At 36.9% G+C, this 22535-nt stretch overlaps 1 pseudogene; it reads right to left on the reverse strand.

The window, feature by feature from the left end:
- Window positions 1-7128: 7128 nt before the first annotated feature.
- LOC129149966 (neurofilament light polypeptide-like) lies at window positions 7129-20822 on the reverse strand (annotated as a pseudogene).
- Between the last annotated feature and the right edge of the window lie 1713 nt (window positions 20823-22535).

Below are 22535 nucleotides of genomic sequence, written 5' to 3' on the forward strand. Positions count from 1 at the left end.
CAAAATATATAAGGAACTCATACAACTTAACAAAAGGAAGACAAACAATCCAATTTAAAAATGGACAAAGGACCTAATTAGACACTTCTCCAAAGAGGACATACAATGGCAAAGAGACATATGAAAAAATGCTGGAAGTCACTAATCATCTAAGAGATGCAAATCAAAACAACAATGAGGTACCATCTCACACCTGTTAGAATGGCTACCATCAACATATCAACAAATGACAAGTGTTGGCGAGGATGTGCAGAAAAGGGAAGCTTTAGTACACTGCTGGTGGGAATTCAGACTGGTGCAACCATTATGGAAAACAGTATGGAGTTTCCTCAAAAATATTAAATATGGATCTGCCATTTGACCCAGTGATCCCATTCTAGAAATATATTCTAAGAAACTTGAAGCACCAATCAGAAAGAATATATGCACCCCCATGTTCATAGCAGCACAATTTACAATAGCTAAGATCTGGAAGCAGCCCAAGTGCCCATCAGTAGATAAGTGGGAAAAAAGTTGTGGTACATTATACTGTGGTACATGGAATACTATGCAGCAGTAAAACATAAGGATCTCTTACCCTTTGAGACAGCATGGAGATTCCTGGAGAGTATCATGCTAAGTGAAATAAGTCAGTCAGAGAAATACAAGTATCACATGATCGCACTCATATGTGGAATCTAAGTAACAAAATAAACTGATGAGCGGAGTAGATCCAGAGACATGGAAGCATGGAACAGAGTACAGAAACTCAGAGGGAAGGAGGGGGAGGTGGGTGAGTGGGAGGTAATCAACCAAAGACGTTGAATGCATATATGCATAACCCATGGACACAGACAATAGGGTGCTGAAGGCCTGGGACAGGGAGGGGATGAGGAGACTGGGGCGGGCTGGAGAGGGTCAATGGGGGAAAAAGGAGGATATACTTAATACTTTCAACAATAAAGAAAAAAAAAAAGCACATATTCTAAAGCTCATTATATTCAGACACTTGACATGCCCTTAAAATAGAATGTAAAGAAAAACATTTCAGACAATAGGCAAGGCACGGAGTCCTAGAGTTTTCAAATGCCTTTCTTTTTATAGTGAGAATAAGATTTGAAATATGGAGTCCCTAACTCTTAGAGGAGAAGTACTGAAGGATTTGCCTTTATAAGACACATACAAAATATCCATCAAGAGCCTAAAACATCAAAAAGCAAAGTGAACAAAGTTCAACATGTATTTCTGTGATTTATTCTAATCTTACATTCTAATATGGGTATATACTTCAGTGTCTTAAGAATTCTGAAGTGGAAAATTCTATGAATAAAAGAGTCTAGCTTGCTTGCTTCTATCCCTGTCTCTCTTTTGGAGACCTGTAGTCTAAGAAGCTTTGTTTTAATAAAATGGAACATTAAAATTGCTTTTAACAAAGTAAAACCATTAAGTTTATATACCAACGTTATAACAACTTAGATGTTCTGTGGTTAAATATAATGCTTATTGAAAAGCAATTGTGTTTATGGCTTACTCAAAACTTAATTTTCCCCCCACACACATTCAAATGCAGCTGAAAGCACAATAAAATTCTGGCAGTGTAAGGATTCTGGCCAGAAATGTATATTACTCATACAAATTGCTGCATTATATATTTCTCAGTAGAAAATTCAAACAAAGAATTTTATTTTCCACACCTGCATTATACACAAGTTGAATTGCACATGAAAATAAAAATTTTACATTTTTATATGCAGTTACTTATTTTTATTTGTTAAGCTATCTCTTTAACAACTTAAAGTGGAGATTTGATTCATTATCATGCAGTTTACATTTTAAAACTAATAGTGAAAGATCTAAAGGGAGCAAACAGTAAAGGAGAGTAACAAAAAGAATAGGACTTTTTATTTTTATTTTACCTTGAACATAGGGAAATGGTTTTAGGTACCATTTTAATGAGCCTACATTAGAAACCAGATTTTGCTTATTCACAGTTTCAACCAATTCTCTCATCACACGTACAACTCATCATCAAAAAAGAAATTCAATGAAAGAACCTAACTATAAAGCAGTTAAACGTCCCCAAAGTCACAAGTTTAATAATGTTAATGTATGTTAATAGAGTAATATTTAATGAGATTAGAACATGTCAGTTTGAATAAACTCTACCATATCATCAACTGATTATAACACACATATGAAAAATAAGAAGCATAAATCATGTAAACTATCAAAAGTCTTAGTTGCCACTTAAAACATATGCTGTAAAATTTGGTATTAAAATGTATTTATGAAATATTTTATAATGAGTCTATTGATTGACATGTACTTAAATTATCTAATTGGTAAAAAGAAATACGTTCAAGTCATGTATTTCCTACAAAGTTGTTGCAATGCACAATAAGAAGTACTCTAGCATAGTGACACAAAACAGCATGAAACGCCACCAATGGAACATATTTACACAGCGGTGTAACAGTAAAGCCATTTATTTTAGATGAGGTATAGTTATAGGCCATGTTGTTATCATAATTTCTTGTGAAAGGGGCAATATTGTTGTGTAAGATTCCATGCCTTAATGAGAATGATGGTAGAGTTATATAGAATGAATTAATCAAATCAAATTTAAAGGAAAAATGGCATCTTTTCCAAAATGAGATATATTATTTTGCAAATACACTTCTGTTTGGAAGCACAGACTGGTTATATCTGTGGGTTCTAGGTATCTGTGTATATGCTGTCTTGATATCATTTAAGAGTAAAATATAGTGTTCCGCATTTTATAAATAAACTATTTTCTAGAATTTAAAACAGCAAAATATCGTTACTATAATCTGTATAAAGTGTTTATAGTTATTGACATCAAGTGGGCATTTAATGTGAAATAAGTCCTGGGGTTTCTCACTAAATTAATTTTGGTATACTAAAATTAATAAATCTTATTATTTTTTATATTTGGTATACTAAAATTAAGTATACTATAATAAAATTACATTTATATAATTCTCTCAACTGCTCACTTAAGTATATATTTGTAAAAATACTTTATATGTATAGGCTTAGAAGTTAATATTTATTTAAATATGCAAATTTCAAACTCATATATATGTATATATATTTTATTAGATACTATTTATATGTAATTTTTTAATTTCCACTTTGGAGCCATACTGACATATTTTAAATATACCTAGGTGTAATGTATTAGTATTTTATAATTTCAATTAAAATATTTTTTTTTTGCTTTTTGTATCTCCTACTCAGTTAGTTTTATCTATTTATTATTGTAGAACCACAAATGTACCTCAAATGAAAAGGTTCTTTTGCTACTGGCACTATGTTTTTTAAATATTTGATATTTTCTTTTCCATTTACTTCCGTAGAAAGTTTCATTTAAACACTGTGAAATTGACCTCTAACATTGAACACGATGTTCCTGACTTGCTCTTACAGACTGGCTTCAAGAAAATCCCCCATCATTTAGCTCCCGTTCAGTTGTTAATGGAAACCAAGAAAGAGTGAGATATGACTTCTCTGTGTAACATGATTTCAATAATAGGAATTTTATAGTTCAGGAATACTAATCTTTAAATTTATACACATTCCATAGGAAACGGCACAATGTGTTGTTTACTATTTACATTTGAGGAGTGCATGCTTCCCTTGAGATGCATGGCATCATGGGTGCTCAGAGGATTGCTTTATAAGAGGAAGATGGGTTTGATGGAAGCTGGATAGAGAGTCACCGTTATAGGAAACTTCCTAACCACAGATATTGACAATGCGGCTATTGATAGATCTGTGTTGTCATAACTGCCATTTCACTTCTTCTTTAGTATAATTAAAGCAAATCAAAATAAGAATGTACTATGTAAATTATAAATAGCTTATCCACTAACTTAGTTAATTGTCATTAGCTACCTATGTTCAGTTAACTCTGCAAAGTGCTCATTTCATTACATTTAGAATCATCAACAATTTAAGATAATTCCTAACACTAAGTTAACATTTTTTCTTCTCCTAACTAGACATATAAATACTTGAAAATGATAGATGTTAGAAGAGATCACTTATTAAACATTTCCCATCATTGGTGTTAAGATTGGGGGGGGTTATGACATTAAAGGCAAAACAGATACTTATTTAAATTTATATTCTTTAAATATAATTTAGTAATATATAACCTTTCTAAACTCTTTGAGTATTTATTTACTGAGAACTGTTAATGATTTGTGGATGTTATATAAGCATAGTACTTAATCATAAGTTGATTTCTCATTCACTATCTATTTTGGTTATTTAAAACCTTACTCAGCTTCTAGTCAATTTAGTCATATTTGTATACACGTACTTATTATGGACCATAAGTTACTGCAGGATGTAGTTGAAACTGATGTTTTGGTATATATCTATATCTATATCTATATATCTATATCTATATCTATATCTATATCTATATCTACATCTACATCTACATCTACATCTACATCTACATCTACATCTACATCTACATCTATATCTATATCTATATCTATATCTATATCTATATCTATATCTATCTATATCTCCTAATAATAAAAGCCCAGGGTTGTAACTTGTAATGACTGATCTCGACCGAAGGCTGACCAACCGGAAGTCAGTGCTGGGTTGCCATGGCGACCTTCACAGCTGCTGCCACTTGCTGTGGGCTCCACTGGTCTGCTCCCCCGAGTCCATAGGAGACTGATGAGCTGCAGCTGGTGGAAAGCAGTGAGCCCAGGCTGAGCCACCCTGCAATCATGGGGCGAAGAGCCCCGGCCAAGCCACGCCGCGATCACAGGGAGAACTGGCCAGGCCAAACTGCCCTGCGATCATGAGGCGAACAGGCCAGGACAAAATCTGGCCAAGCCGCCCACAATCCCAGGCGAAGAAGCCGCTCCTATGACCAACCTGCGCTAGGGACCTGTTCAGGCACGTACCATGGAGTCCGGGGCCTCTAGCCTGCAGCCACAGGAAGTCAGTCACCCTCTCCCCAAAGTTAGGAGCACCAGCCCAGGTCTACCCAGCGGCCTGGTCCTGACTGCGGGGGTGAGTTCCTGCAGGCTGGAGTTTGATCCCCACACATTAGCAGTAGGAGACCAGTGCCTTTGTTATTGCTGTGTGTCCGGGTCTTAATTGGACAAATGCCCAGCGTTCCCAGTCGCATAATCTTTTAGGAGGAGAATTCTGTCTGGGTTTCCTCAAATTCCCTCAGCCCTTACTCACCCCTCTGTAAAGGCACAGAACAAGTGAGGCCCTTATATAAAAATCAGAGGTCTCCAGCAACGGTGGGCCTCTCTCATCACAGTCATTTGGACTGGATGGCATTTGAGTATTTATCTAGGCACCATGACAGAGAAACACAAGCTCAAGTCATGTTCTCTGCCCTTAAAAAACTCACAATCTTATTAGAGTGAGTGAATGATAAAAGCGCAGTAATAACATCAGAATGTAAGGTAACAATACAGAGAGGAACAGAGGCAATTGCTAGGATGATTTCCAATAATTAGTACAAAGAGTATATGCTGTGAATTAAATTAAAAAATATATGTGCGGAAGTAGCTGCTTTATGATTATGGCATCTCTTCCTATTTTAAAGGAAGCTGAGTTCCATGTGAACTGTGTACTATGCTATGATATCTGAGGCACAGGACAAGGGAGGCCCTAAGTGTACTATGCTTTGATATTTGAGTCATTCTTTATTGTTCAATGTGATTTATTTCGGTATGCCTTAGTTTTGTAATAGTTAAATTACTAGAATAATACAACTTGCTATAAAATATTACTAGAAGATCTAATGATCAGGTGACATTTATTGTTATTTTCTATAAATGAACACAATCTCTGATATGCTAAAGTGATAGGTATTATAGAAATACTAGTGTCCCTGTGCACAAAATTTGTGCACGGCGGGGGGGTGTCCCTCAACCTGACCTGCATCCTCTCCAATCTGGGACCCCTGTGGGATCAGGCCTAAACCGGCAGTTGAACAACCCCTTCTCAATCTGGGACTGCTGGCTCTAACTGCTCACCTGCCTGCCTGCTTGATCGCCCCTAACCACTCTGCCTGCTGGCCTGCTTGCCCCCAACTGCACCCCCCTACCAGCCTGCTCACCCCCAACTGGTCCCCTCTGCCAGCCTGATCACCCCCAACTTCCCTCCCCTCCTGGCCTGATCACCTCTAACTGCCTCTGCCTTGGCCCCTCCACCATGGCTTTGTCCAGAAGGACACCTGGAAGGTCTCATGGTCTAATTAGCATATTACCCTTTTATTAATATAGATAGGATATGACATACTGCCATAACTGTAACATATCTACCAGTATTACTCTATGAGAATACGTACTTCATATACATTACATTGTATATGTTGTAAGTAGTAGGAAATACTGTATTCGTAGCAATAATATACACCCTGTGACTTCCCTTCCTGATTTGGGAATGGTTCCCCAGTTCTTTGAATGTTTCCTGGCCCCTAATGTATTTTTTTTTTTTTGTCATTCAGTGTAACTTTATTTACTGTTTTTTGCACATGATTTGAGGTCTTTAATTTCTAACCACCAAAGATTCAAAGGACTATTTTTTCCATGAAGTATAACATTAACATTAGTGAATTCATGTGTTTATGTGTTTTTATTGTAAACATCTGAATTACTCACATTGTCATAGATCCTGAACTCATAAGTGTAGACCAGTGGTCGGCAAACTCATTAGTCAACAGAGCCAAATATCAACAGTACAATGATTGGAATTTCTTTTGAGAGACAAATTTTTTAAACTTAAACTTCTTCTAACGCCACTTCTTCAAAATAGACTCGCCCAGGCCATGGTATTTTGTGGAAGAGCCACACTCAAGGGGCCAAAGAGCCGCATGTGGCTCGCGAGCCGCAGTTTGCCAACCACTGGCGTAGACCATGCACAGGCTGGCAGGAAGCCACTCTGCAAGCAAACAGATACTCTGCATAAGGAGAAAAGTCATAGCACAACATTGAATGTCCAACCTGAGTCACCTCAGAATGTTATATATATTGACTTCTTAATTCATATAGTATCGGGAACTCAACTGCTTGGTTGGTGATGGGGTTGACCTGGTTTCAGGAGGATTATTCATGAAATAATTAAGGAAAGGGGGGCTCAGTCTTTCTTCTTGGTTGCTTGCTCCTCCCCAGCACCTTCATCTTTCTTCTAGTCCTCAGCTTCTTGGGCATCTTCTCCTTCACCTTCACCTCCATCTTCCTCCTTTGTGTCCTCAAATTCTTCCTTGGCACCTTCTTCATCTTCCTCTCTTTCCTCTTCCTCAGCTTCTTCCTTCTCCTTCTCCTCCTCTTCAGCTTCTCCTTCAGAAGGGGGTTCATCCTTAGCTTCCTCAGCTTTTTTAGCCTCAATGGTCTCCTCCACCTCGATCTGCTCCTCCTGAACGTGGCTGGTGTATTAAGAAGGGAAGGAGCGAGCGGACATCAAGTAGGAGCTAGTCTGTAAACCACCTTAGGCAGATCGACCAAAGATCTGGGAACTCTGGGAGTAGCCACTGGCTATGCTTCCCATGCTGGTGAAACTGAGCCAGGTCTCCTCACCTTCCAAGAGTTTCCTGTAAGCTGCAATGTCAATGTCCAAAGCCATCTTCACATTGAGGAGGTCCTGGTATTCTTAGAAATATTTCACTCTTTGTAGTTCTCAACTCATTTTCTGATTTGTTGATTGTGTCCTGCATAGCACTAATGTCGGAGTTCTGCTTATCCTCCAGCTCTTGCAGCTGCTTTCCCAGCACTTCATTCATGCCCCGGCTTGCTTCCATCTCCAGGGTCTTGGCCTTGAGCAGGCGGCTCTCAGACACCTTGTCCTTGGCGGCGGGCACCGTGTAGGTGTTCTTGGCAGTGCTCTCGGTCAGCACGGTGAAGCGGCTCTTGTACCATTCTTCGGCATTCTGCATGTTCTTGGCAGCCAGCTTCTTGTACTGGGTGCGATGTCCTTGAGTGCGGCGGAGAGGTCAGACTTGGAGAACATATTCATCTCCATGGAGATCTGAGTGTACTGGATCTGCACCTGCCGCTCGGTGATCTCCTCTTCGTGCACCTTCTTAAGAAAGGCGATTTAGTCCATCAGGCTGTTGATGCGCTTTTCGAGCTCAGCACCTGCGAGAGCCGCCTTGTCTGCACCTTTGTGTGCCTCCATCAGCCAGCCCTTGGCGTCCTCATGGTTCAGCACCTCTTCCTAGTAGCTCACCTGCAGGTTGCTCCCAGTTCCTCCTGGCCCCAGTGCCTCCTAACTGCCCACTGCCCTCTCCTCGCCAGGGAGGGGCATGGTGGGGAGGGGCACAGGCATCCCATTTTCATTAAAATGTTCAACCCGGCCTGCTCCACTGGTGTCTACAGGCGGCCCGGGTGGAGACAGTGATCCCAGAGACACTGGCCACCCCCGCCTGCCCAGGTCCCCGATCGGGGCCCGGACCCCATGGGTGTCGTCAGGCACTGCCCGCCCGGCCTGCCCGGTCCCGATGGCAGCTTGGACCCCATGGGCGGCGTCTGGCACTGCCTGCTCTGCCTGCCCGGTCCCTGATCACAGCCTGGACCCCACAGGCAGCATCAGGTGCTGCCTGAGCCACCTGCCCATCCCCAATCGCGGCCTGGACCTCGTGGGCGGTGTCAGGGGCTGCCTGCCCCACCTGCATATTCAAATTTACCTGCCATCTTTGTTGGGTTAATTTTCATATCTCTCCTGATTGGCTGTGGGCATAGCGGAAGTACGGTCAATTAGCATCTTTTATTAGTGTAGATTCAGATAGGGAGACCTACAGGCTTGATTACAAGTGAGGCTTACTATCACAACCCAAATTTATTGCTTAAAAAAAAAAGCAGGGAGCCAACTAGAAACTGAACCAAATATAAGTCCTTGAAGGGTAAATGTAAATTGGATAAGCTTTGCTATTACAAGAGCAAGAAGAAAAAATTCAGATGCAAGAATGAAAACCACATTGCATCCGCTCTAAGTAGCTGTTTAAAAAAATGATAGACTATGAAAATACTTAATACAGATTGTAAAGACATTTGTTCAAAGAGGATTTCCTAAAGTAGGTGTTATTTCAGTTAATTTTTTTAAATGTGAAGAGGTTAGCTAGATAAGAAAAAGGTGTAGGGGTCCTGAATTGCAGAGGGTGCAGGTGGGGCTGAGGGACCCCCACCTCCGTGCACGAATTTCATGCACTGGGACTCTAATATATATATATATATCAAACACCATTTGATATGAATCAATTACTGTTTTTTTTGTACAATTATGTATAAATCTCACACCAAAAGTATCTGCAACTAACCAAGCCATAAACAAAAGAGAACCAGCTGTATGATTTCATTTAGATAAAACTCAAAAAGAAGTGAAACTAATCTCTAGTCCTGGAAGATATGCTAATGGCTAATTATTGGAACTCCGTATGAAGATGCTTCTATGGAGCTGGTAATGTTCTATGTTTTTAATAGCAATGTAGTTATACATGTGTGAAAATCATCAATGATATATGCATTTATGTATATTAAACTTAATTTTAAAATACTTAATAAAAGTATTGGAAGCAGATTGTTATATCTTCCAAAAATAGGTACAATGTAATTTTTAAACTTCTTTGTAAAAGATATAAAAATATATTGTTATATGTTGTGAAAACACTTGTTCAAAGTAAAAAACATGAATTTTACTGCACAAAACATAAATAATACCTTGTTACTATTATTAAAATAAAATTTATGAAGAATTGAAAGAATTTTTTTACTTAAACTTTTAAGTAAAATAGATACTAAACATTTAGTAACATATAATAAAATAGGGGAAATAAATACCAAAAATGGTCAAAAGTTATCATCCTTGTATTAAATAGAGATGGATGATTTTTCTTTTCTATCTTATGCTGTTTTGATCTTTAATTTTTTAAAATTAACATGACTTATTATAACTTAAAAATCATGTCATAAAAATGATCATTTCCATTTACCCTATGATTCTAAGACTGATTTTATTCTGTGAAAAAATCTTACAGAAAAAATAATGCTTTCTTTTACCATGGTATTATTTATAATAAAATAATTTGATGAACCACTAAGAAATTCATTATATGCATTTAAAAATATATTTATTATGATTATAATATATTTTATATAGGATTTATAACATAGTACTATGAGCTAAAATGGTCTTAACCACTGTAATTCTTGTTCCAACAAACTCTTTACTGCTGGGATGTGCCCAGAAAGGATGTCTTGTATTAAATGAATAGTTTAAGTGCACACTATGTACTTCTTATTGAGAAGTATTCATTAAGTATCAACTATCATATGGTGATGGTCTGTAATAGCTCATGTTAGAATATGTGTTCAATGTTCCGTAATGAAGGCACATAATTAAGCTGTGTTTTCAAAGTATGGATATAAATGTAAATACATTCCAAGTCTCAAGCATGAAAATAGTAGAGATTAAAGTGTCCTTTGTATTTCTTAATGCAATAGACTCCAAGCCAGTTGGAGTTACTGCTTTTTTACAAGGTAAGAAATTCCTGCATCTCATTTCTGTCATAAAGAAATGGAGCCTTGGAAAGTTATTTCTTGTGTGAATGAGCTAACAGTGCCCTTGAACTGGGTGTCTCTTGACTCCCTAATAGACATGAGATCGGTCCTAATTCTGTTTTCCATATCTTCTTTGCTATAACAAGTAGAGTCATAAAATTGCCAGCCAGACAGTATCGGTGTGGAGTCTTGGTGAACTGGCTACAGTTTCTACAACAGAACATTCAAGGTATGGGCATTCATTCATTCATTCATTCATTTTTTCATCAGCAAAATCTCATGTTTGAATAAAGTACAGGGAAGGAGGAGAATCTTTGATTACTACACCCCATTGTATAGATATCTGTTGGTAATAGCTCATAGAGAGGATGAAACAAATAAGTAGTAATTACTAGTTATGCAAACAGATTTTTTTCTATTTACTGATGAAAGTATCTGGGTTGAATACTTGGTTAGATGACAGAGCACAGTGGCCATGCATAAAATATGTAACCCCAGTTCCCTAGCCTTTTGATGCAACGGGGTATGGTTTTGTCAAGAGGATTTGAAAAACTACTTCTAAAGCAGTGAATCTCAACTCTTTCTTTTTTAAAGAAAAAAATTAGAGACATGCCTAAGGGAAATGAAGTCATTGTTATTGAGGATGAAGCCAGGCAGTTGCTACGAATGTTAAAATCTCAGAAGCCCTGCTAGAGCAATGGTTTTCAATGTGCTGCCACTGGAGTTGCAGCCTAGATGTCACCTAGGAACTTGTAAGAAATACAAAATCAAGGTCCACTGACTCCATCAGAAACTCTGGAGTTGGGACCCAGTAACCAGTGTGTTAGCAAGCACTGGAGGTGAGTTTAATCCATGGTAGAGTTTGTGAACTGCTAGTCGAGTGTAGACTAGAACATAAAGGAGTGACTCGTGAATTTAATGGGAATATCAGATTTAAACTTATCACAGCAGTAAATAGAAGTAAGTAATTGGCTAGAAAATTGTTAAATTCATTGGTACTAGGAACATTATGTCTAGATATAAATATAAATAGGAACAGATTCTTATAGGACCCTCCCCTATTTATAAAGGTCTGTCACACTGCTATGAGTAATCTAGTGTAGAAAAAAGAGAAACAACTATGTTAAATTATTGTTTTAAATGTATAGGATGCTTTTCATTTTATTTAAGCTTTTCTGCAGTCACTACATAATTTTATTCTCAACTTGAAGCAAGTGATCCAGAAATCTCACATACACCCTTTATGGACAGGATAGGAGACTGAGGCTTAAAGTGAAATAAAATCAGGACTAAATAGAACCATAACTTTTGACTTTGAATCTGATTTTATTATGTATTTTCTTTTTTAGAAAAAGTGGAAGGAAAGACAAATCTTTGTTTGACAGGCATAACCACTCATGAATTGTGTGTGTGTGTGTGTGTGTGTGTGTGTGTGCCATTAGATTCCCCACAATTACAGAAAAAGGAAACCACGCTTTTACACAAAGCTCAGAGCTATAATTAAAACAATCATATCCAAGATCTCTAAAAAGATTCTGAATAGGTTGCAGATTGCTTAGAAGCAGAACATAATCAAGCAAATCCAAAGAGGATTTAATAGACAGAATCTTCTCCTCTTAATTATATGCACTGATTCAATAGTCTAAATAAAGAGGGTTCATTTTGTTTTTAGCAGACCAACACTCATTATTTTGCCATTTGTCATTATAAATATTTATCTTAAAATGCGTATGTGACCAACCTTATAACTCCACTCTCTGTAAACTATCTGCTCTGAATTTCCGTTTAAGAACTACATCAAAATGGTCATTGAAAGCCCAGTAGTTTTTCTGATTTTATGAGAGTGGGTGATATAGACTACTCCCTCAATTACCACCCCTTAACCCCCAACAAAATAAATTTAATTGGTAGGAGTAGAGTATATGCCGGGATAGATAGCAACTTGACAGCATAGATAATGCATTATTGAAGCTACTATTGAAATATTACCTTATATATGTTACATGTTTGATTTTTTAAAATTTAACTTCAGTGTTCACATAAATGTATATGGAATATTCATGACAAAAAAGAAATTAAATTCTATTTAACTGGGTATCTACTGTATGCCAGCCCCATGCTAGGTCCTAGAAACTCATTGGTGAATAACAAGGATATTGCCTTCTTGGGAAAGACAGACAATTAACAAATAATTTTAAATGGAATAAATATTAAGAATGTGAAAGTAAAATGGACTATGTATCTAACCTAGACAACAGAAAGGTATGTTCTCCCAGAGGAAGTTGCAATGAAGCTGAGACCTAAACATGAGTCTGATAAGTAAGTGAGGTGGTTATGGAGGAGAGATTTCAGTAAAAAAGAAGAGCATGTTCAAAAGCAGATAAAATTTCTTCTCAGAACAGAGAAGAAAGCAGGAGTGAGATGTACGGGATGTAGCGCTAAAAGTGCTGAAGCAGAAAGTAGAAGCTGTTTCCATGGTCAGGATGGCCAGATGCAGGCCTTTACCCAAAGGTCTATGGGAAAGCAACAAAGGATATTAATCACCATATACACATTATAAAATAAATGATCACTCAGCATGCTGTGGGTGAAATATATTGAAGGAAGGCTAGATCAAGGAGTTAGTAAGACAGTGACCTATGTTTGTGTATGATAGAGGTATTAGTGATTGAGCTCAGTAGACAAGTTCAGGAAAGGCCTATTAAATTGTGAAATAGAAAGGTCTTGATGATTAACTAGTTATTACATTATTTATTAGTGTGTTAGGAAACAGAATAATCAAGAATGCCTCTCTGGTGTGTGGCTTGAGAAAGGTGGTATTATAAGATGTAATATTAGCTGCAGTAGGAACTCTGGTGGAGAAGCAGATTTGTGGTGAAGTGCACAATAATCCAGTTAGATATGTACTGAAATTGAGATGCCTGTGGTGAGCAAATACATAGAGATGTCAATTTTAAAGTTGTATAACCATTCCAGTTCTTAGAAAAGAGGTTTTAGTATGGTCATTTGCGTTTAGAAGTTGATGGTGACAGAATTAATTGCAGTGAACAAAATCTTATTAGAAATAATATAAGTAAACTGAAAAGTCAACCTGTTAGGGCAGTGGTCGGCAAACTCATTAGTCAATAGAGCCAAATATCAACAGTGCAACGATTGAAATTTCTTTTGAGAGCCAAATTTTTTAAACTTAAACTTCCAACGCCACTTCTTCAAAATAGACTCGCCCAGGCCATGGTATTTTGTGGAAGAGCCACACTCAAGGGGCCAAAGAGCCGCATGTGGCTTGCGAGCCGCAGTTTGCCAACCACTGTGTTAGGGCCCTAAGACATCTACCATTTAAGGGGAAAAATTAGCAAAGGATACTCAGGGGAAATAGCACTTAAAGACTGTTAGAATTATGGTATCAAAGGTTTTGTCAAAGAAGAGGCAATGTAGCCAGGTAAATTAGTTCTAAGAGATGAAATAATTCTTTCAATTATCTGTTGGCTTAACTGACATGGACGACATCATGGATGATAGTGACCTTATCTATTGATCAGTGAGATTAAGTTGAGAGGAATGAAAATTGAAAAATTAAAAACAAATTTAAAAATTATTCAGAAAATTTTACTGTGAAGGAAAAGTTACATAGGGAGTAGAGGAAAATAGTACAGCATGAAAAAAACAGTTTATTTTAGACTAAAAGAGAGATAGGATGGAGACAACTAGGAGAAAGGTAAGAAGAAAAGTCATCTGAAGGTACAGGAGAGAGAGTGGACATAATTAAGGTTCCCAGAGTAGTGACTGAGGAGAGAAGCGAGGCCATGGGTAGAAGTACACTGGACAAGGGTATTTACACTGACGAGAAGCTGAAAGAAGTGAGGAGGTAAGAAAAAGAAAGTGAGAAGAGGAAAAAGAGAATGTTAAAATGTATTTTTGAAAAGGAAAAAATACCCATTGTTGTCTGTGTCTATGAGTTTTTTCTCTTTTTTGCTCAGTCCTTCCACTCATCCATAAACTCACCACACTGACCCTTCTACCCAATAGCTGTCAGTCTGATATGAGTTTGCTCTATTTTGATTGTTAGTTCATTTTGTTCATTGGAGTCTATATGTGTGTGAAATCATCTGTACGTGTCTTTCTCTGACTGGCTTATTATTACTTAGCATATGGTTTTCCAGGTCCCTCCATGTTGTCACAGAAGGTAAGATTTCCTTCTTTTTTTATGGCTGAGTAGTATTCCATTGTGTAAATGTACCATGGATTTTTTTATCCACTCATTTCCTTAAGAGCTGCTTCCAAATTTTGGCTAGCTTATATAACGAAAGGTTAATATGCAAATAGACCAAACAGTGGAACAAACGGAATAACGGAACTGGAATAACCGAACAACCAATCGTTATGGCGTGCGCTGACCACCAGGGGGCGTGTGTGGAACATGGCAGGCGTCGACCACGGCAGGATGGTGGAGCAGATGAGCGGGGGTGCCAGACCAAGGTGGGGCACCGGTCACTGTCATCAGGGTGAGCCTCTGGTGGTTACTGAAAATTCTTTGCTCCCGGCCCTGCTCACACCTGCTGTCAGCGCCGGAGCTGCTGCTTGTACATGCTGCCAGTGCCCAACACTGGTCCCAATCACCTGATGCTGTCAGCAGGTGCAAGTGGCTTCTCCACCTCCCCCTGCTCCTGAGGGGTGATCGGGGCAGCAGCCACCACTTGCACCCACTGACGGTGCCAGCCCTAATCATTCCAGGCTGTCAGCGGGTGCAAGCAGGGCCAGCACCGTCAGCGTGGGGGCACGGAAGATGTGCTAAGACCTGCCCCTGTTGCCAACGCAGCATCGAGGCCCACAGTACCGTTCAAGGTGCACGAATTCATGCACTGGGCCCCTAGTTATAAATAATGCTGCAATGAACATAGGGGTGCATATATTATTTTGAATTAGTGTGTCAGGTTTCTATAGATAAATTCCCAGAAGTGTAATCAGTGGGTGCATCTAAAACCTATAATTTTGTTAACAGTGTCACCCCAGTAAATTAGATAAAGAGGGAAAAATAAATTTAAAAATTAAGAATTAAAAAAGTTAAAGAAAAAGAAACAATATATGCATTAAAAATGTTGAATAGGGTTAATAGAATAGAAAGAGTTTGGTGGGATGGGAATGAAAATGAGAAATATCAGAGCTTGAAGAAAAAGAATTAATTATAGGCCCTGGGGAAAGAGGGAAATGAGACAATATGGGAGAGTCAGCCCTAAGGAATCCGGAAGTTATGACAATAATACATGTGATGCAGGTAATTTAATGACTCAACTATGCAAGGAAGAGTTGTGCATGTGTTCCTCATTTTACATATTATAAACCAATCTGTAATTGCAGCTTTAAGCTTTAAACCTGATCTCGGAGAAACATGTTTTTTATTCCTTGCTTTTCCTCTTTTCTCTTCTTTCCACCCGCTTATGATGTTTACTTTGTATCCTTTGTAAAGCTAGGACTAGTCTTGATCTACAACATCTTCAATTTGCTATTTTATTTCTACTTATCAAAGTAGCCCTTAAGTCATAATTTTGATAGAATTGAAAATGCATTTATTGACATAGTTAATATCATACATTTGCAATTGTTTTCATTGTATTTAGAAATATATCTTTTGCATTTAGAAATATATATTTTGATCAGAATCACAAACAAGATACTGAAGAGAGCTATGGAGCATACTAGTTTATTATCTTCCATCTGCACAACTACAGACATGCTGTGTTGCATGGTAGATGTACTTTGGAACCAAAGAAACCTGTGCCTAAAAATTAGCTTTATAAAAGTGGGCAAATTATTTAAATTCTTAAGCCTCCGTGACTGAAAAGTAAAGATAATGCCTATTTTAAAAATAATTATATATCTTACAACAGTACTCAATAAATGTTAAATTTTTCTAAACAAGATATTTTGAGCCAGGATTTTGTTGTTATTATCAGTTATTTCATACTAGCTGTTGAGAATGTAAATATTAAATTTAGAAGAATGCATCACCAAAACATTACAGTTAATTATTACTACTAATTATTAATTAATAAAGTAGGCTCACTGCATTCAATGTCAGAGTATAATAGCAAACATCTGGGTCATTCTGAAGACATCATTGTTTAATTAAATTTAATTCCTTTCAATACATTTTCAAAAATTAAATAAGTCTTAGTAAAAGAGGGAGTGACATGATATCCCTGAGTATCTGGTCTGTACACTATGCTAAATGTGCAATTTATACCCATCATCTAAATCAGGAACAACCACCATTGCAAGCCACATAGAAGTGACTGAAACCTGTAGGGTTTGAACTACTCTTCAAGGTCACTCCCCTTGGGCTTATTGGAAATAAGCATGAGTCCAAGGTCTAAATGCATATACTTCCTACATTTCATAACGACATAGATCAAGAAAAGAAATTCCACAATGACTATCAATTCAGAAGAAGATTCAACAAGAATGTCCTAGCAGGAACTTGAGAGATAACCTTCCAGGGAAATTAGCATGCTAAGTTACTTTGCCTATTGACAAGCCATAAAGTCTCTGTTGTCCAAATCCTTAAGGCATTTGTGAATGGTTTTTATTACATCAGTAGAAAATACGTTTACCTACATGCCTGAAAAAGTACAATCTATCTTTTCCTTGGGACTTATATTGATGAGGAAGTTGCGTATTGTGGTGATTACTCACCACTATCTTCTGTGGGAATTGAACTCTGATATCTAAGCTATGGAATGCATATTCTATAGAAGACTCAGAAACATAAAGCCTTAATTTACCAGTCCCAAAATGAATGCTCTGCAGAAAATCAGTTACTGCTGGTTGTTACTAAATTTCCTGTAATACTAAAATCCCAGTATTGAAGATATATTATGTTCCAGATTGTACTTAGTCATCACTAGCTAGTTACAAAACCCCTTTATATATTAAGCCAATATAGAATGTTTCTGACATGACAGACATAGGTGAATGAAGGTTCCATCCATTGCTGTCTCTCTGGAAACTTCAAAATAATAAAATACAATGGCCATCTAAGTTATTCTGTGACCTATTTGCTTTAGGCAATAAAAACATATAAAACTCACTACATATATTTTATATGTAACAGTACCAAAATAGCAGGATAGAGTACAGTGGAGAATTCTATGTACTTGTCCTCTTGTTTGGAACTGTTCTACATAATGCATGGCAGAAGCAGGTGTTTGCAAGATATAAGTTCAAACACATGCAGAAATGCACAAATTTATACAGGTGCTAAATAATTAAATAGTTACATTTGGCATGCAGTACATAGAACAGTAGCACAGATAAGTTTGCAACATTAAAGGCTTTTTGGACTCTGAAATTCTATTCTGGCACTCAGATTGTCGATGGTATGTCAGTTTGGGAACAGGGAAGAGATGACAGTCCTGGTGATTTGGGGAGTGCACACCCCCGCTGTTTCTCATCTGCTCAGAGGAAATCATAATATTGCACCGAAGTTGAATGTTAAATTCTTCAGTTCATTTGCATTCACCTCTCCCTTGAGGCCTATTGTCCTCTCTTTTTTTATGTTATTGCACATGATTATTTTATTCCTTCAGAATTATACTAAAAACAAAGCTTAAATTTAAGAGGTAATCGTGTTTTGAAGAGAGGTGAAGAGACTGACTCTAGATGTCTTGCCGGCCTGACATTTAGTTAACCAAAAGGACTTATGGTATTAGAATCATTGCATATTGTAGCATACATGAAACACCATTTAAAAATTATATTTGTGTGTATTTTTATAAGGACAGATAATCCAATAATACTTGTCAGCTTATGGTATGCTAGTGGCCCGGTGCACAAAATTCATGTACATTGAAAGGGAATTAGAGGAAATATTTTAATGTTGCTATTTGCCCTTTCTCTATAATAGAAGTGTCAGAGATGAAAGAAAATTAGTAAAATGTATAAGAAAATAATATATAAATTTATTAATAAATAAACAATAACAACATGATATAACAACAAAATATATAAAAACCACATTGATACAAACAATAACTCATAAATTAAACTTATTCTAATATCTCCCTGTATACCACATTAAGAGTAAAAACACTTTCAGAGTGCTTGACTAATTTCCCTTGTGATGAAGTATTTACAACTTTAACTTTAACGTCATATGCTCTTTGAACTTGAGAGAAAGCAACATATAACTGACCATGTCTGAAAATGGGTTCAGGTAGCAATATTCCTACTCTGTCTAGAATTTGTCCTTGTGATTTACTAATAATCATCACAAATACTGACATCACGGGAAACTGTCTTTGAATTAATTTAAATGGGAGGCCAGTGTCAGATGGGGACAAATCAATTCTTGGAATCAGAACAACCTCTCCCTCTGCAGATCCTGTTAATACTTCAGCTTCAATAATGTTAGGTCACAATCTTTTGGTAATAAATCTAGTACCATTACAAAGACCCATTTACTATTAAGATTTATCAGTAGCATGATGATTGCACCCACTTTTAATTTTAATTTATGACATGGCATTCCCGAAGGAGTAATACTATTAAGAAATTTGATGGGAACATTTTCCTTTTCAGCATCATCTGTTGAATCAATGGAATCATCACTCAAATATGTGTGAAAATCTCCATAGAGTATATCCAAAATTTCTTCATTTCATTTTTGAATGTGCTAATTTTTTGGACAAAGAATCACACATTTAGATATATTTTTAATATGATCTATAGAGATAGTATTTCCAAAGGTAGCTTCAATAATAGATCCATTACAAATAATTTCATAGGGGATTTCAATAATATCCATTCCTAAATGAAAACTGCTATCAAGTTTGCCATCTCCAAGTTTTACTAACCATTCACTATAAGCAGAATCCTCTGATCTCATATTTGTCTTAAGAGACAACTTTCTGAAATATCCCCAAACATTACAGTACTTTAAACTCATTTATACTATGGCTGATCGCATAGCATGTGGCACAATACTGAGACATTGTCGAAAATCCCCTTCGAGAAGGAGAGCTTTCCCACAAATGCAACATTGAAATTCATAATTTCTCTTAGTAATCTGTCTATGGCGTTTATAGCATGACTGGATGCCATGGTGCATTCATCAACAATGAGAAATTTGGCCTTTCTAATGGTCTTTAGCAACTTCACTCTTTATATCAAGTCTAGAAATTGATGTTTCATTTAATGGAATTAGTAACTTATATTGGGAATGAAAGGTTCTTCCACTGAGAAGTAAATTTGCAGCAATTCCTGTAGATGCTGTGGGTAAAACAGTACCATCACGACCTCTAATATAATGTATTAAAACTTTATAAAGATATGTTTTCCACTACTGCCTGGAACTACCAAGAAAAAGCATTTGGGGTGTACAGTTTGATCTTCGATGGCAGAAGTTATAGTCTGAAAGGCTGCTAACCGTTCATCATTCAGAGAATTTATCAAAACCTGTGTCTGTTGTCGCTCGTATGATTCATTACATGTATTTGTATTCATTAATAAAAGATAATCCAAAGTCTGAAATGTGAACATTTCATTCCATGCAATGTGAATACCTCCTGAATTTCGTAAAGGGGATGCATTTCACAGTTCACACAGGCACCTTATCTTCGGTGTAATTTCCAACAGAAATCTTCAATAAAATGAGATTTATTCTGATCCCATAATTTGTCTGCAGCAGAAGGACATCCAAACACACATATGTATGCAAAAAGGTGCCGTAGTTGTTTGGGCATATTAAGGATGATCACATTGTCAATTGTATCTTTTCAGATAGTGTCATCAAGTAATAATCATAGGTGTTTAGCAGCTTCACGAAATGTATCATAAGTTACACCTCCTACAGTTCGCAGAGCAGCAAAACTTATTGCACCTTTTACATGCAGAAGCAAAAGTCTAAGGTAATATCGTTCTGGTTCTCTAAAGCTCACAGTGAACAGTCTGCCTAATACTTTATTCCCACCCTTTCGGCTTTTTGTCCACAAAGAGTTATTAAACACATAATGCTGTGGAATCTCCTAATAATAATAATTACGCTTGTCGGAATCTTCTCTATTCAATAAGAACCAAGCCATCAAAGTCGAGTATGCCTTTTAGTCCTATCTATAACTTCAGCAACATCATCAATATGAAAATACAAATTTTGTTCATTTGGCAAATTAATAGCTAATCTTGTGATTGCATGAGATTGGTCATGCATTCGCATTCCAAAAAGTCTCCAAACAGCCTCAGGAGCGCTCACATACCTGGAGTTAATGAGGTCCTGTATTTCGTCATGATTGATAATATTTGTATCATAAATTTGAATATTTGCACAATCGTGCCCTTTATAGATGTATTTAAATAAATATTTGACACCTTTTATCAATGGGCAGACTTCAATGTTTATATGACAGTTATATTTAAGGCACAAATGGGGGTTATAAGGGACAATCCAAGTGTTATCGACAACTTTATTTCCAATAGACATGGTGCTACCAGATCTTCGTTTGTATTTGGGATATTTATCAATATTTCCAATGGTCGCATTTTGAAATTCTTTCATATATCCCTTTGAACATTTTCCATTTTCCATGCATAGATTATTTGGATTTTATTTTACATGGCCCATGTACCATATTTGATTTTACAATTTGAAAATGTTGAGCCGAAACCGGTTTGGCTCAGTGGATAGAGCGTCGGCCTGCGGACTGAGGGGTCCCAGGTTCGATTGCGGTCAAGGGCATGTACCTTGGTTGCGGGCACATCCCCAGTGGGGGGTGTGCAGGAGGCAGCTGATTGATGTTTCTCTCTCATCGATGTTTCTAACTCTCTATCCCTCTCCCTTCCTCTCTGTAAAAAAATCAATAAAATATATTTAAAAAAAAAGAAAATGTTGAGAACACTTTGAAGAATTTCCAAATTCTTCATCTGGAATTTCTGCCTTAACTATATGGTCAATGTCATCTCCTGTTCGTAATTTGGACTCACTATCTAATATCAATAATATGTGAGCATGAGGCAGTCCACCTTTCTAAAATTCAATGACATTCATTTTAGCTATTACTTTGCCAAATAAATGGAAGTTACACATATCATTTAAAAGAGCATTCAGCTTAATATTAAAAACTCTGGCTACCAAGTCAGGTCTGTTTTCAACTTTTTGCCAGTGTTGTAAATTTTTTGTAATATCTGCCCATTTTGGGTTGGATGTCATTGTTATGAATAAATCGAGCTTGCCCTACTTCATTACAATTACCATAGCATCCTGATATCACTGCTGCATATTTCTGGGACTACCCTCAAAAGATGTTGGAAGTATTATCATTTTCCCAATTGGCACGTTGTCATTTTCAGATTTAGATGTGAGATAATCCATCAAACCACTTATTTCTCAGATTTAGATGTGAGATAATCCATCAAACCACTATATTTTTCAACTCTCAACTTAGATTGGTTTGCTTTAATGAAATTTATCCAATTGGCTTCCATTTTTTAATATGAATCGACAATATACTATTGAGTTAATTTTCCTGCATTTAAAATAGGATTGAACATATCCCGGATGGAGAGATGAAATCCATAATACTGCATTTGTGTGACTCGTGTCCTTACATTTCATCTAGTATCATTGTCAATTACACTGTCATCTCTGAGTCTTAATGCAATATCCATTCCCCAGCCTTTCTCACCATGTGGAAAAAGAATAGGATATGTCATTGCATCTAATGTAGGAAACAGGATACTGATTTGTTTCATTTTAGTGACATTCAGATTATTGGGATCTGGTTTACAATGAATGAGCAAGTCCCTTTCAAAAGAGGCTCTCCATCTTGGTTTCTGAATATGATGGCAACCTCGGTTACACGGGGAGTATTATATCTACCTGGGTCACTGTTACGATCATATTTAATTGCCATTGTTACTTCCATGGGAGCAATACCTTTTGCTGCTGCTTCAGATCGGGCTTCCTTTTCTACCTCATGTAGCATTTTGCATGATTTTGTTAAT

The sequence above is a fragment of the Eptesicus fuscus genome, chromosome 8 (assembly GCF_027574615.1).
Source record: "Eptesicus fuscus isolate TK198812 chromosome 8, DD_ASM_mEF_20220401, whole genome shotgun sequence".
NCBI classification, from domain to species: Eukaryota; Metazoa; Chordata; class Mammalia; order Chiroptera; family Vespertilionidae; genus Eptesicus; species Eptesicus fuscus.